The sequence below is a fragment of the Drosophila elegans genome, unplaced genomic scaffold (genome assembly GCF_018152505.1).
Source record: "Drosophila elegans isolate 14027-0461.03 unplaced genomic scaffold, ASM1815250v1 contig_814, whole genome shotgun sequence".
NCBI classification, from domain to species: Eukaryota; Metazoa; Arthropoda; class Insecta; order Diptera; family Drosophilidae; genus Drosophila; species Drosophila elegans.
In genome coordinates, this window is record NW_024546167.1 from 12,812,288 (window position 1) to 12,825,180 (window position 12,893).

The 12,893-nt window shown below is 39.1% G+C and overlaps 1 protein-coding gene across 3 annotated transcripts in view; it reads left to right on the forward strand.

The window, feature by feature from the left end:
• The window catches only part of LOC108138867, a 47,933-nt gene that overhangs the window by 20,813 nt on the left and 14,227 nt on the right, over positions 1 to 12,893 (forward strand). For 2 of the 3 annotated variants that reach the window (XR_001774147.1, XM_017261394.2), the window contains one exon: positions 12,008 to 12,051. The exons of the other annotated variant lie outside the window; for it this stretch is intronic. The gene's annotated coding sequence lies outside the window, so the exon portion shown is untranslated. The remainder of the gene's footprint in view (positions 1 to 12,007; positions 12,052 to 12,893) is intronic. 3 annotated transcript variants of the gene reach the window in all.

A 12,893-nucleotide genomic window follows, 5' to 3' on the forward strand; every position in this document is an offset into this window, starting at 1 on the left:
GATGGCCATGGCTCCATTCAATTTGAGACCCATCATCTTCGTCAACTTGAAACTGATTGTGCTCATCGTCGCGCGTGCAGCCCAAGAAATATATTATATAGCTGGCGTAATTGTTTAGCCCAGCCCGGGGGTCTGCGATTGACCTAGTAAAAACGAAGAACATGAGTGTTTCGAGGCTGTCAGAAATCGTTCCTTTCTTCTCATTTTGTTGTGCTAGAAATTGCCATGCTTGGCATAGACAGCTGGCAATTTATTGGATTTGATTTGGCTAAGTGCAAGTTGCAGGCATTAAATTAAAACGTGCCCGGCCACAGCAGAGTCGTGCGGCTGTGCCAGCTCTTAACCCGCTGACGCCCAGCTAGTTAACCCACAACGAAGGCCCAGTCTGCACACTCTACACTGTCTGTAAGATAAGAAAAAAAAAATCGAAAAACGAGAAAGGAAACGGACGGGCGAGGTTCTTTCGCTGGCTTTCTTTGGCCACAAAATGGATTATTATGTTAATTACTGTCACGTCAACGTGCCGTGATGGTGGGGGGGAAACTGGTGTCCCTTTTTCCTCCGCTTTTCCACACAAATGCAGCCTGACATCTGCCGCGGCTTCTGAGTCTGCAGCTGCATTTAAGCGCCATTCAACTGCAAATTAGCGAACATACAAAATATGAGCTCCAGCTGGGGGCATTTAGTGTTCACCTTCAGTGGGCGGTGGCGTGGGCGTGGGTGTGGGTGGCTGCTTTCCGCCTTTTCAGTCTTTGTGTGTGCAGTAAATTCAAATTATTTCCATTGACACATGCAAAGCGGAAATGTGCCAAGTTACATAAAAGAAACTCCAAATCAAGTCGGGTAAAATACGTTCTTTTACTATGAAAAGAAAACATTAAATGTACATTTAATTGACTAGTTTGAGGCAAAAAAGTAAATGGAATCCCTTGATAACTAGTGTTTATACTATAAATGGAGTAACCAAAAGTTAAATTAAAACATAAGAAATTGAAGAGTTCAAGATAATTTGTATTTAAACGGCTAATATAAATTCTTCTTTTGCTTTAAATTTATTGACAGAAAAAAATCGAATATCAAAAGTACCTCTCTTTTTACTAACTAAGAATTAAATGGTCAAACAAAATTTCAGAGTTACGGCTTTATTTAATATAACATATAAATAAACAGTTACATTATAAAGGAAATGTAATAATGTTTTTATTGGAATAAAATTTTTTTCAAAATTGACATTTTAAAAATACATTATTCTTTTAAATATCCTTATCATCATTAGAGCACTAAATAGTAAGAAATAATTTATTTATAAATTTCGCTGGCATTTCAACGCATAACAACACACAATCAAACAACAAAGCCAAACGAACCTAATTCTAAGTTCAAAAGCCATTATATATATTTACATTTTTTAATAAACTGAGGTGTTGGAGCGCGTTTGAACAGCTTTAGGGCAAAACGACTGCTTTTGGAACAGCTATAATTAGATTTGGCTCCGACTGGTCGGCTTCTTAAGATATCGCATAACATAGCGAGGGCAATTCGAGTGTCTTGTTTCTGGCCGTTAACACTCTGTTCGACATTATTAAATTAGAAGCATCAACAATGGCCAGAAGAAGAACAGCCAGACTAGTCTTGTTTTGCAGTGGTTGCTGTTGTTGCCGTTGTTGCTGTTGCTTTTCTCCCATTTTTGGCAAACATTTCTAGCCCATGGCCAAGAGGCAAAAAGCCGGTTTTGGCCCAGTCGTACGCGAGGTCAAGACTCACCGACGTGCGCACGTCTCGGGCACAAACATAATAATAGCCGTAATAATCATCAAATGAAATAATACAGAAAAATTATGTTAATCGACTGGTCGTTGATCGTCGACGACTGACCATAAAAGGTAGCCCGTCCAGAAAACAGAAACTTCTTGCGTAATCGCATTGCATTCTGAGGTGCCACGATTTAATTAACCGCTCAGACACACAGAAAACTCTAATCATAATTCAGCGACATTTTCCGCGAGCTCATTTTTTCCGGCTGAAAGCATTATGAAAAATTAAATAACATCCCTCCCTCACATAGTTCATTTTGTTTTCATGTCAGTTTGGGGGGCGCCTGCAAATGACACTTGCTTTGATATGTAATTAGAATTTATGAAAGTGTCAACGAGGAAAAACTTTGCCGGACACCCCAGATGACAGCTGGTCCAGGCCCGGAGTCCGGACCAACAATCATTAGGCAGACAAGGGCCAGGAGTTTGACATCAGACATCAGACATCAACAACAGGCAACTGACAGTCGGCGGTCCAGAGAAGTGGCCAAATGTGTCCAAAAGTGTACACAACTTTTCGGCGAAAATATTTTACAAAATATTATGCCGGTGGGTGGGTGGTTGGCCAAGTGTGACGATGAAACGGAACTGGGAACGCAGGAAAGCATTAAAAACCAAGGTAACAGCCAGAGGTCGTAATGCCTTACGTAAAATGGCGACAAAACGATATTGCAACGCACCGGACTTACCATTTACTAATTGCAATTGCAAAAGCCGAAACAGTCTATTGGCCCTGCGTAAGCGGCTTACCGGCCAGTTGACAAATTGTGCGAAATACCTGGACCCAGCCGCCGTTGCCCACCCACATTTATTTATTAATTTTAATGAAGCCCACGTAGCGACAAACTGCAGTACAAGTAATAAAAGTTGAGTGCCAAAGCTTTTATTTATTTATATTGTATGTTTGTTTTTTTTTTTGTCGTATTTTGTTAATGTGACTTGCGTGTTTTAATGACGTCGCTTGCGTGTTCAAGAAAGTGTTGAAAGTTTCCTTTCTGCTATTGCTGCCATGATTTGTACTGCTGGCAGTTTAATAAGCGGAAACATTGGGACAACATATCCCCCCCCAAAAAAAAAATACACCCCCCAAAGAGGTGGGAGGTTGACAATGAATCCCAAGAAAACCAAGTGGGGGAACCCAATTATGACACGACAATAAAAAGTTTTGTTTTTTTATTATTGTTTATATACACACTCCACTTTTATTTTCATTGGTAATTACCGCATGAAGTTCGCTTGCTTTTCCGACTCTTGACGAGGCCATCAAAAGACTTGGACCATTCGGTCTAAATGGTGAAAAAAGTGGCGAAAGCCTTTCTAATGCACTTCTCATAGCCACGATTGCAATATAGTAAAAAGTAATTGCTCCTCTTCCCAATGAAATGAGTTTTTCTTGTTCTAATTGCCCCGCCAGCCAAATCTACGTTTTTTCTTTATGCTCGGCAATTAAGAGCACTTGGATTGGCCGCTCTCAATGAGATATAAAGAAAGAATTGCCTACTTAAGAGGCTATTTAATGAATAAAATGTCTAGCGTCTGTTTTTTGTTTGTTATTAGTTTTGGAGTAAGTTACTTTCCCTGCGAGGAATATAAAAAAACCTATTTTAAAGACAATTGACTAGTCAATTTTTAGTGACAAATACTAATTCATACCAAATAAATGTGGTTTCTGCTTTTAAGTAAAACTTTTTTTTCTATAAATTGATGGTTTTAGTCAAAAATTGTTTATTAAATAGATTGTTTAGTCAAAAAATTTTTGCTTACTAATTTCTTTCCCTATCAAGTCTTAAAAATTGCGTTAGCCACCCATGAACTTGTCAACAAATGTAGTTTTTAAATAGCTTTTAGCCAAAGTACTCTATCAGCCCCTCTAATTGAGAGAACTCGAAAGTGCTCAAGTATTTAACCGCAGACAAGCCGAACTTTTGTTTAGCCAGCTATGCATAGTATTTCGCCTTTGTCCCATTGCCCGCACAAATCACAAAACGCACTTAGCGCAAATTGTGAAAGTTGCAAAAGTTGCTGCCACAGTCAGCCCTAGAAAAAGACCAAGTCTCAAGTCTCATCTTCCATTTTCGCATTTTCCGGCAGGGAAACCGCAGCGGCGGAGGAATGAAGCTCAGAACATGGCCCCTGGGTTCTTATAGCCTGGATTGCTCGGCTGATTACCAGCTCACGCACTCTCCACTGCCACACGCTGCGGCAGATACAAGAAATATACAAAAAATATGCAAAAACTTGCAGCACCAAACGAGTTTTGCTTATAGGCAAAGTTAAGTGTAACGTGCCGCAAAACAACGGCACAAACCTGAGGCTCACCGGTGAAAATGGCTAAGTTATACCCGAATTCGTAATACCCTTTGACGATTTTGTGCGAATTATCACAAAATTACTGGCACCTTCATTAAATTATGACAAATTCATATATTTATAGATTTCCCTAATAAAGCAAATTTTCCTTAGACTTTACTTACATTTATAAAAATCATTTTATAAATCAATTTTATTGAAATGCATACAATTTTTAAAATAATGTTTATAATCCTTTGAGTACAAAACATTTTGTAAATTCTGTAATGATTGTATTTTAACTACCGTCTTTTACATTGTTTATATAACCGTCTTAATAACTAAAATAGAAAAATATAACTATATGGCTTAAATAAAATGGTTTGTAGACTGTTTTTTCTATTGGATCTTTTGTCAAGACTTTTAAGGTAAATAACTAGAAATTCCTTAAATAATTCTATAGTGTTAAAGACTTTTAGACAACATTTTACAAGCCTACCTTGCCATTGTTTACTCCAACAATTGGGTGAGTGTATCAAAATGGCATAATTATGGCTGAGCACTTGGTTCGTTTGCGAAAGCGGCTTGGGAAAAATGGAAAAATGAAAAACATACCGAGGGCAGTGGGTTAAGTTAAACTTTTGGCTGGCCCACTGCGTGCGTGGCGCCCCCTGGCGGCTGCCGTTTCGGCCACAATTGAAGTTTACGCTTAGCGATATATATAGTTTTATATTTCTTTATTTTTTATTTGGCCAACTCGAGAGCAGCGGATCGCAAACCGGTTGCCTTGCTTGGTGGGTGTACTTCACTTCACTTTAGTTCAGCATTCAGTGTTCAGTATTTATTGTTACTGCTGCTCTGACTTTTGTCTCTGCAACAGCGGTCTCGATTATGCAACACTTCGTGTCGCCGCTCCAAACTCACAAAGTTGTGCAAGCCCCGGCAGTCGGCTCTTGTATTTGTTGATTGTGCCCCAGCCTCAGCCTCAGCCTCAGACCCATTCCCAGTTCATTTGTGCCGTGTAATTGTGGAGACTCCCGGCTGTCAAGGCGAAAAACGCCACCAGACACCAAAAACCAAACACCAAAATCCAAACGACAAAAGCTGGAGTGCCAATCTGGCCGCTCTAATCAGCAAGCAAATTTGCTGACATGTCGAGCAAAACGGCCCAAAACTCTGAGTGGTGGAAGAGCACAAATATCCGACACAAATGTGGCAAATAAGCCGCTTTTGTGGCCGGTTACTGCCAATTTCTTGCTAAGTCAAGATTGGCTGGAATGGAATCGTTTTCGCAGACTGAAAATGAAGTCATTTATATCTTCTTCAATATGGTTTTTTAAAGTGAATGGATTTTCCATTTATTTTTTTCACTTAATTGTATTTGTTTCCTGACTATATTTTAATTTAATTGATTAAATAAGAATGCTTTTTTTTAGAATAATTTTTATTATAACATTTTATGTTGGAAACTATTATTTTTTTAAATACCAGTAGCTGTTTAGAATATAAGTACCCGCTTATATTGTTAGCTCCATGATCAAATATCAATCGCATTATGTCAGCTTCTGTCTTACGTTTTAAGGCGACACATTTCACTGTAGAACAAAGCACTCAAAGCTCTTTGCATTTGCCAACTTGAGATACTCACGCATCCGTAGTAAACTTTGGATCCCTTGCCCCCACTGGACCCCTTCGGCTTTTAGCTGTAAAATATAATCTGGATGCACTCTTGACTCGGCCAATGCTCCATATAAGTGGAGTCTCACTTCCGTTGTCGTTGTCGACTGACTGTGTTGCTCAGTCATTTAGGTGGGGTTGCCTCCTCAAGCCAAGCCAGGCCAAACCAAACCCTTTCCCCGCCGGCATCACCTTTCTTGGCACCTGTTACTACCTCTTTTCTCCACTTCCAGCTGGTTTTTACTGGTAGCCCCATTTCCCGGCGACTGCGACTGCATTAGAAGCCAAGCGGTTGAACAACAATAACCAGCAGACGAAACCGTTGCTTCCATGTCGCTTGACTTTTTGGACTTGGCCTTAAAAAACATATTCAACTTAGCCAACTTGTTGCGCAACAGCCAAAGAAGTGGCAAAACATTGGGAAGATACACTCCGAAAATACGCTAAAAACAGAACTTAAATTAACTGATTATTTGTTTGGTTTGGTTGATTATTTTATCTCGGCTTTAGTTTAAAGAATATACTTACTTTAAATATTTACTCAGCTAACAACACAATTGTATTATTATTTTGTTGGTACAACAAATGTTATTTTGTGTGTTAAATCTTTTAAATTGCATACCAAATAGTTACTTATGTACATAGTTGTTAAGCTGTTTTTTGTATACATGACTGGGAACGCCTCTTTCCAGTTAATTAGCTCAAGTCAAATTCTGTCGACCTATGTAATTAGCTACTAAAATTATATATGCATGCTCTTAAAAGTTTACGCTCTATTAAATTTCCATTCTTAAGCGTTAAGAAATTTCTAAAGACATCTTAAACGTGTTCGTTCATTTTTTGAACCATGAATTAATTGCTTTAAAGATGTTAAACAACATCTTTTTTTTTTTAGTGTAAATATAAAGATTACGCACTAAGGAAGCCAACGATTTTTGAAGGAGAAACTCTTAAGTGAGTGCAACGAGTTTGTTTTGTTTGTTGTGGTTGTTGCCGGTTGTTATTCTTACGCTTTTTATTGTCAGTCGGACAACAAAACGGGGAGCAGAGAAAAGCCAAGAAAAGCAGCTGTTGCTGTTGCTGTAGCTTTTGCTGCTTTTGGCCCGATTTGCCGGCTGAATGTTGCCTGTTGCACTTGTTTTGGCCCGCTTGTTCTCGTTCTGCTTCTGCTTCTGGTTTGAATTCGGCTCTGGTTTCTGGTTGGATGCGTTCCACTGGTTTGGCCAGTGCTTTAGTTTTGCTTTTGCTGAATGCAAATATTTCGTATATTGTTTTGACATATTTACCAAGATTATTCTTCATGGAAAATATAGCGGAAATGTGAACAAAAGTTTGATTTATGACTGGCCACCATGTTGATACGCAATAAATATGAAACAGCTTTCGTAAATAAATAAATATTGTGTAACAGACAATGGCATGATTGTGATTTTCCCGCTTTTTCTTCTTTTGTAAACCAAGTTTAGTCTCGTTCTTCGCTCCCAAAAAGAAAAAATTGTAAGTTGAATGAACTGACCGCAAAACAACCAAAATAATAATCCAAAAGCAGCTGCCCCACAACAACAATAAAATGCCCGCAAAGTTCACAGTTGGGCAAGAAAACTAAAAAAGGGTGAGAGACCAAAAAAAAAGAGGCAAAGCCAAGACCGAAAATTCAGAGCCGTGATTGTGACTTGATCTGCCTGAGAACATAACAAATACTGGGTGAATATTGCACGTAATTCCGTCAGTTAACCACTGATTGACCCATTTTGCAATTCCCAAATCATATGAATCGATATGTTGCAAACTTTGTTCGAACATATTTTATGGGATCAAATTAACAGACTTCAACCGCTTGTCTGTGCGTTTTTGTGTACGCAGTTGCCAAAACCCTCAGGTCGGAAATAAACCAATGTGTACCAACAATAAATTGGTTTAATAACAGTCGTTATAGCCGGCCAGCCGCTTTGTTGGTTTGTTTTTAATTATTATTTCTGGCTGACGCAGAAATATGCAAACAAGATTTTTCCCTCTCATTTTTGGCTCGGCAATCTCTTTGCAAAACTTTTTAATTACGTAGTTTTTGTGGCAGAGGATGGGCGGGGGATGGGCGTGGCAGGGAGTTATGGCCGCAATTTATATATTCATGTAGTTTAAGCCACAAAAGACAGAGCGAAGTTTCCCTGGGGAATCCCCTGCCATGAAGTTTTTGGCAAAACATGTCAAAATATTCGCCAGTGAATTCTTTTCCCTTCAACTGTGAATTACGAATATTCACCTAAATTAAAACAATGTTGAGTGGGGGAAAAACGCATGCGTATATCATCTCGCATTTCCGAGGAAAAATCGTAATAAGCTCGAATGCTTGCCGCTGCCAGAAATTGTATCAAAACGGCAAAGAAATATACAAAGCAACACTTGCCACGATGTTTATTTTACTTTCGGTACGTGCCAAATGAAAATAAAACCCGAGCGCAGCAAATTTAATAAATATGAAATGAGTTTGTCATGCACACACACAGACACACACCCCCACACACACACAAGCTGGCAAAACCCTTGCCCCAATTACAAGGATGTCGGGAATTCCATTCAGCATTGCCACAAGCCTGCATACCTTCGATAACGGGCGCCGCAACGGCAAATACCTTTAAGCCAGTCCCAAAAACTCAGGCGGAGGCAGGTCCAGCCTTGGCAAATAAACACGCACTTAGGAGCTCACAGGACTTTTATGGGTCCTTCGCTAGCCGCACACAGACTCGCCTTGTGTGACCCACACCATGCCTAAATGTGCGACAAAATAAATGCCATTAAAATAAGGGATCACAAGTCACTATGCGTATCCTTGAGGCATTCAACAAATGCCAAACAAATCGATGCCCGGCGAGTGGGCTGAAATATGTGATTATAGGCGCATAAAACAGCCGCCCCAAGGACGAATCCTGTGTCCTCAGTTTCGGAACCTCGCAACGGAACTTGTTGAATAAATAGGGAAATGAACGGCAGACTGTCACACAATCTGCTGATTGCTACACAGGAATTCCTGTTGCCCACATTCCATCCACCATCTACCATCTACCATCTACCCTCTACCTTCATCCCCGAAAGCACTTACGAGTGTGGAGCCTGTTGGCCAGGCTCGTTAATAGGTTCCCGGGGAGTCCTGAGTCCTGAGTCCTGGGCCAGGCCATGCCCACCGAATAATGTCCGAATAGTTGGATAATGACTATGATGATGGCCGGAGCAGAAGAGGCGCTTTAATTGGCTGAAGATGAAAAGGCTCGCTGCAATGAAATATATATTTTATGAATACACTTTCTCTTAAAAGGTATATAATTGTAACAAAAAATACAATATTAAAGCGTGAAAGTAAAGTTTTAGCCTTTCAAAAATTTAGCGTGTGAAAAAATTGGTTACCAAAACTTGTTACTATTCAACTATGCAAAGTAATGTGTGTGTTGTTACTTTATTTTTTTAGTTAAATAATTTAAAACAAATGCCATTATAATCAATTTGTAATTTTACGAGATTTTAAGTGTGAATTTTACATCATAATTTGGACTTGGACATCATCAGATTTCATTAAATAAAGACCATAAAATTTCCTAAGCTTACAACATTTTTGATGAATTCTCCCAAGTGAGCAACCCCAGTTCACATAGCCATGCAAACAAAACATTGGCAAACTCTTAGATGGGAGCAGTGGAATCTGTACCATGAGAATGACAAGTGCATAATTTAGGCGAACAATAGTGGCCACTGTTTGCCATCTCAATTCACACGACGGGCAGACAAAATTGTTACACATACCAGAGCATATTTTTTTCTCTACCTGTTTGTTTGTCCAACCTAATGGGCACATTCATTTTATTTCTCAGAATATGGAGGGGAGAAACAAATATTTGGTTGTACTATTTGCCTCTGAGAATTGTGTTATGCCTGGGCAGAAACTTTCAAAAAATATCCAGCAATAAATAAGATCGTTTAGGCAGTGTGATAGACTTTTTTTCTCGAATGTCTTGTTCTACTTCACTTAGAGTGTGGTATTGTCCTTCTTATTTGCCTTCAATTGGGGAAGAAATTCGAAGAAAAGAAAAAAACATGAAACACGTTATGTATACGCCTAGTTGTTCGATGGCATGTGCTACATTATTTGTTCTAAGCATCACCTATTTTGTTATGCAGTCAGTGTGTAGTCTGAGAACTTTGTTTTACTTTCGCTTTTCGTGTCTTGTGAAGCATTTGAAATGACCTTGCCATTCAACCGTCCCACCAGAGCCACCCCAATGCCATCTTACTCAATGCATCAATGCAACAGCCTCGTCTGCTTCATCAGTGTTAACCCTCAAAAGCCCGCAGGCTGGCATTGTCCTTGCTGGCTTGTCTTTTGTTTCCTCTCGTTGGGGAGTAGGAAAAAATAAACCAATCTGGGAAAAAAAGGGCTGGCAACAGAATACGGAATGCCTTGCATAAGATTTAACACTTGAAGTGACAAATTCTAGGGAATTTAGGATATGTTTAAGAATACTTAAATGACTGTTAAAAATACTTTGAATTTTAATCAAAGAAAACAAAGCTCTGTAAAAGAAATTATAAAAAAAGATTGGCATTGAAAAAAATTAAGTTATTTTAAATTCTGAGGCTTTTATCCAAAAAGCTGATATAAAAATTAAAATAAATCAGTGGTTTTGATTTGATTGGAATTTTTTAGAATATTTAAATTGTTCTCACGAATAAGTAATCTCTCAAGTCCTTTTACTAACATGTTGAAAAATTCAAAAAGGGAGAAAGTGAAATAGAAAAAGGATGGTGTTGCACAATAAAGTGTGCATTCGGTCGATGGCACTCTTATGGGTTCGGTGGCTTTTTGTTCACGATATTTATAACGTTCCTTGTCCTTTCGTTTCGCCTTTCTGCACTGCATTTGCATCCCAATTGCTTTGGTCCCCGAATATAACAAAAACTTGGCCCCCAAGCCAAATCAACAAAGGATACAAAACTTAAGCCAAGTCCTCGAATTCCTTCGAAGAAGACAAGTTGCTAACGAAATTGCTTTGGCCAATTCCTCCCCACAAAAGCACTAAAGGCGTAGAAATGTTGTGCAATTTGTCTGTCGTAAGGCGACAAAGTATTAAATAACAGAATCGCTGAGGAAGCCAAACGCATCCTTATTGTTTAGTTTGTAAGATGTATTCGGTTTCAAATATGATTAGAACACTGTATTGGCATTATTGACATTCATTTGTTGTCTTGTTAATATTTTGATTGTGTAAGCAAACGCCTCGGGGTCTCGGCTGTATAAATCACAGCCTTTTCTCGGTTCAACTCTTTGGGGGCTGAGATAAATCATAGCATCCTCAGACCACTGGAAGTGCTCCTTCATAAGTCTTCAGGCATTTTGGCCGAGTTCATGACTAAAAGCAGCTTTTGTTATGCCAGCCTGCGAGAATGTTCAGATTAAATCAACAAAGTGCTGGGAATAATTTGCAAGTTAAGTCTTATATACGATTAGGCAAAAGCTGAGAATCTGATTTGTGATGGCGAGTGCCTATATCCTATTTGGGCTGGACTGAACAATAAACAGCGCCCAAAAACCAAAACAGTGCAAACAAAAACAATCAAGTTAAATGGTCCGAGAGCCGGACAATCAAAAATGTATGCTAGACTAGTGTTGGCTTCATTGCATTCACAAAGGGCTAATTTGCATGGCAGGATTTTCGCCAGGATACTGGAGTTAGGGAAGGTGTTTCTGCACTAAAGGAAAACCAGCTGTCACAACAATGCCAAAAGCCAACAAAAAGCCCTGACTCACTGAGCGTGGGTTGCATGATTTATTTCAAATGTGTTTGTTTGTGGCAACATGGCTAAAAAGGTGAGTTTCCTGGCACACAACCACAAGCATAACTAATATTTGTGCACAGTCTGACTTGTGACTCGACACAACAATCCGGTTTTCACAGGAGCCTTACATATTTTCCGGATATAAAAGTAACTGAAGCCGGAACGCTTCAATTTATTCGATTTAATATTTTCAAACTATTTAAGCGCTTTCGCCCCTTTTCCAAACATTTGAGACATTTCACGGTCGCTTGATTTCAGTGAATTTTTATCCCATATTTTCATTATACACTTTTGACAATGCCTTTGACGATGTTTCCTGCCATCATAGCCCGCAGTGTTGGGTCCTGACACAATTAAATTCGTTTTTATTAAATTTATGTAAATTCTGCTTCGACTGCTTGCAGGAATCTCTCCCTCGGCGACGACTAACTGGAAGTAAATTGAAATTGTAAGTAGCCGAGAGCATTTTGCACATTTTCCGATTAATCCGCTGAAAACTGTAAATTATGCTGTCAGCGTCAGTAGCGGAAATGGGATTGGGAGTTAAAGCCGGGAGTGTAAGCCACTGGCTGGCAGGTCAGAGTTCAGCCACGTTGAACGATTTTTGCACTTGGCCAACGGGCCGTATGATTGATATTCGAAATGGTTTGCCGCTGCGGCTTGGCCTTCCGTTAATTTAATGCGCATCCAAGGTGTTAAATTGCCCGTAACCACGCCCACAGCACAGAACACCCTGAAGCACACAAAATTTAAAACAATTACTGCAATATGAAGATAGGAATTTAAAAGGATGTCCTAATCCTTGCATTGTCCGAAAATTTCATTGATTTATGGGCTCTTTGCATTGTCCCATTCTTAAGGCAAAGATTGAGCAATACCCTTGACATGGAAGGACAAATGAAAACTAAACAATGGAATTTTCAACACAGGGATTGTTCCCTCATCATTTGCTTCGGATTTCCTGATAATTGGTGAGGTATTGTGCATCCAAGTGACGAAGTGATGAACAGGAAAACTGATTGGCGAGAATTCAAAGTTCATTGAAGGATGCCCGAAATGATTGTCGATGCACAACAAAGACAAAGGCAATCATTAAAGCTATGTCTTACAACTTGTAATTTAAAATGGTTAGCATAGTGCTAAAGCAGAATTGATTTAATTAATATAGACAAAATCTCAATATTCCCTCTGGCTTTGTTCAATTAGTTATTATTATTGCACGTAAGAATGGTACAACGGACTGGTTTAATTAAGTTTGTAACAACATTTCAATTTCCAGCAGCTATTCAG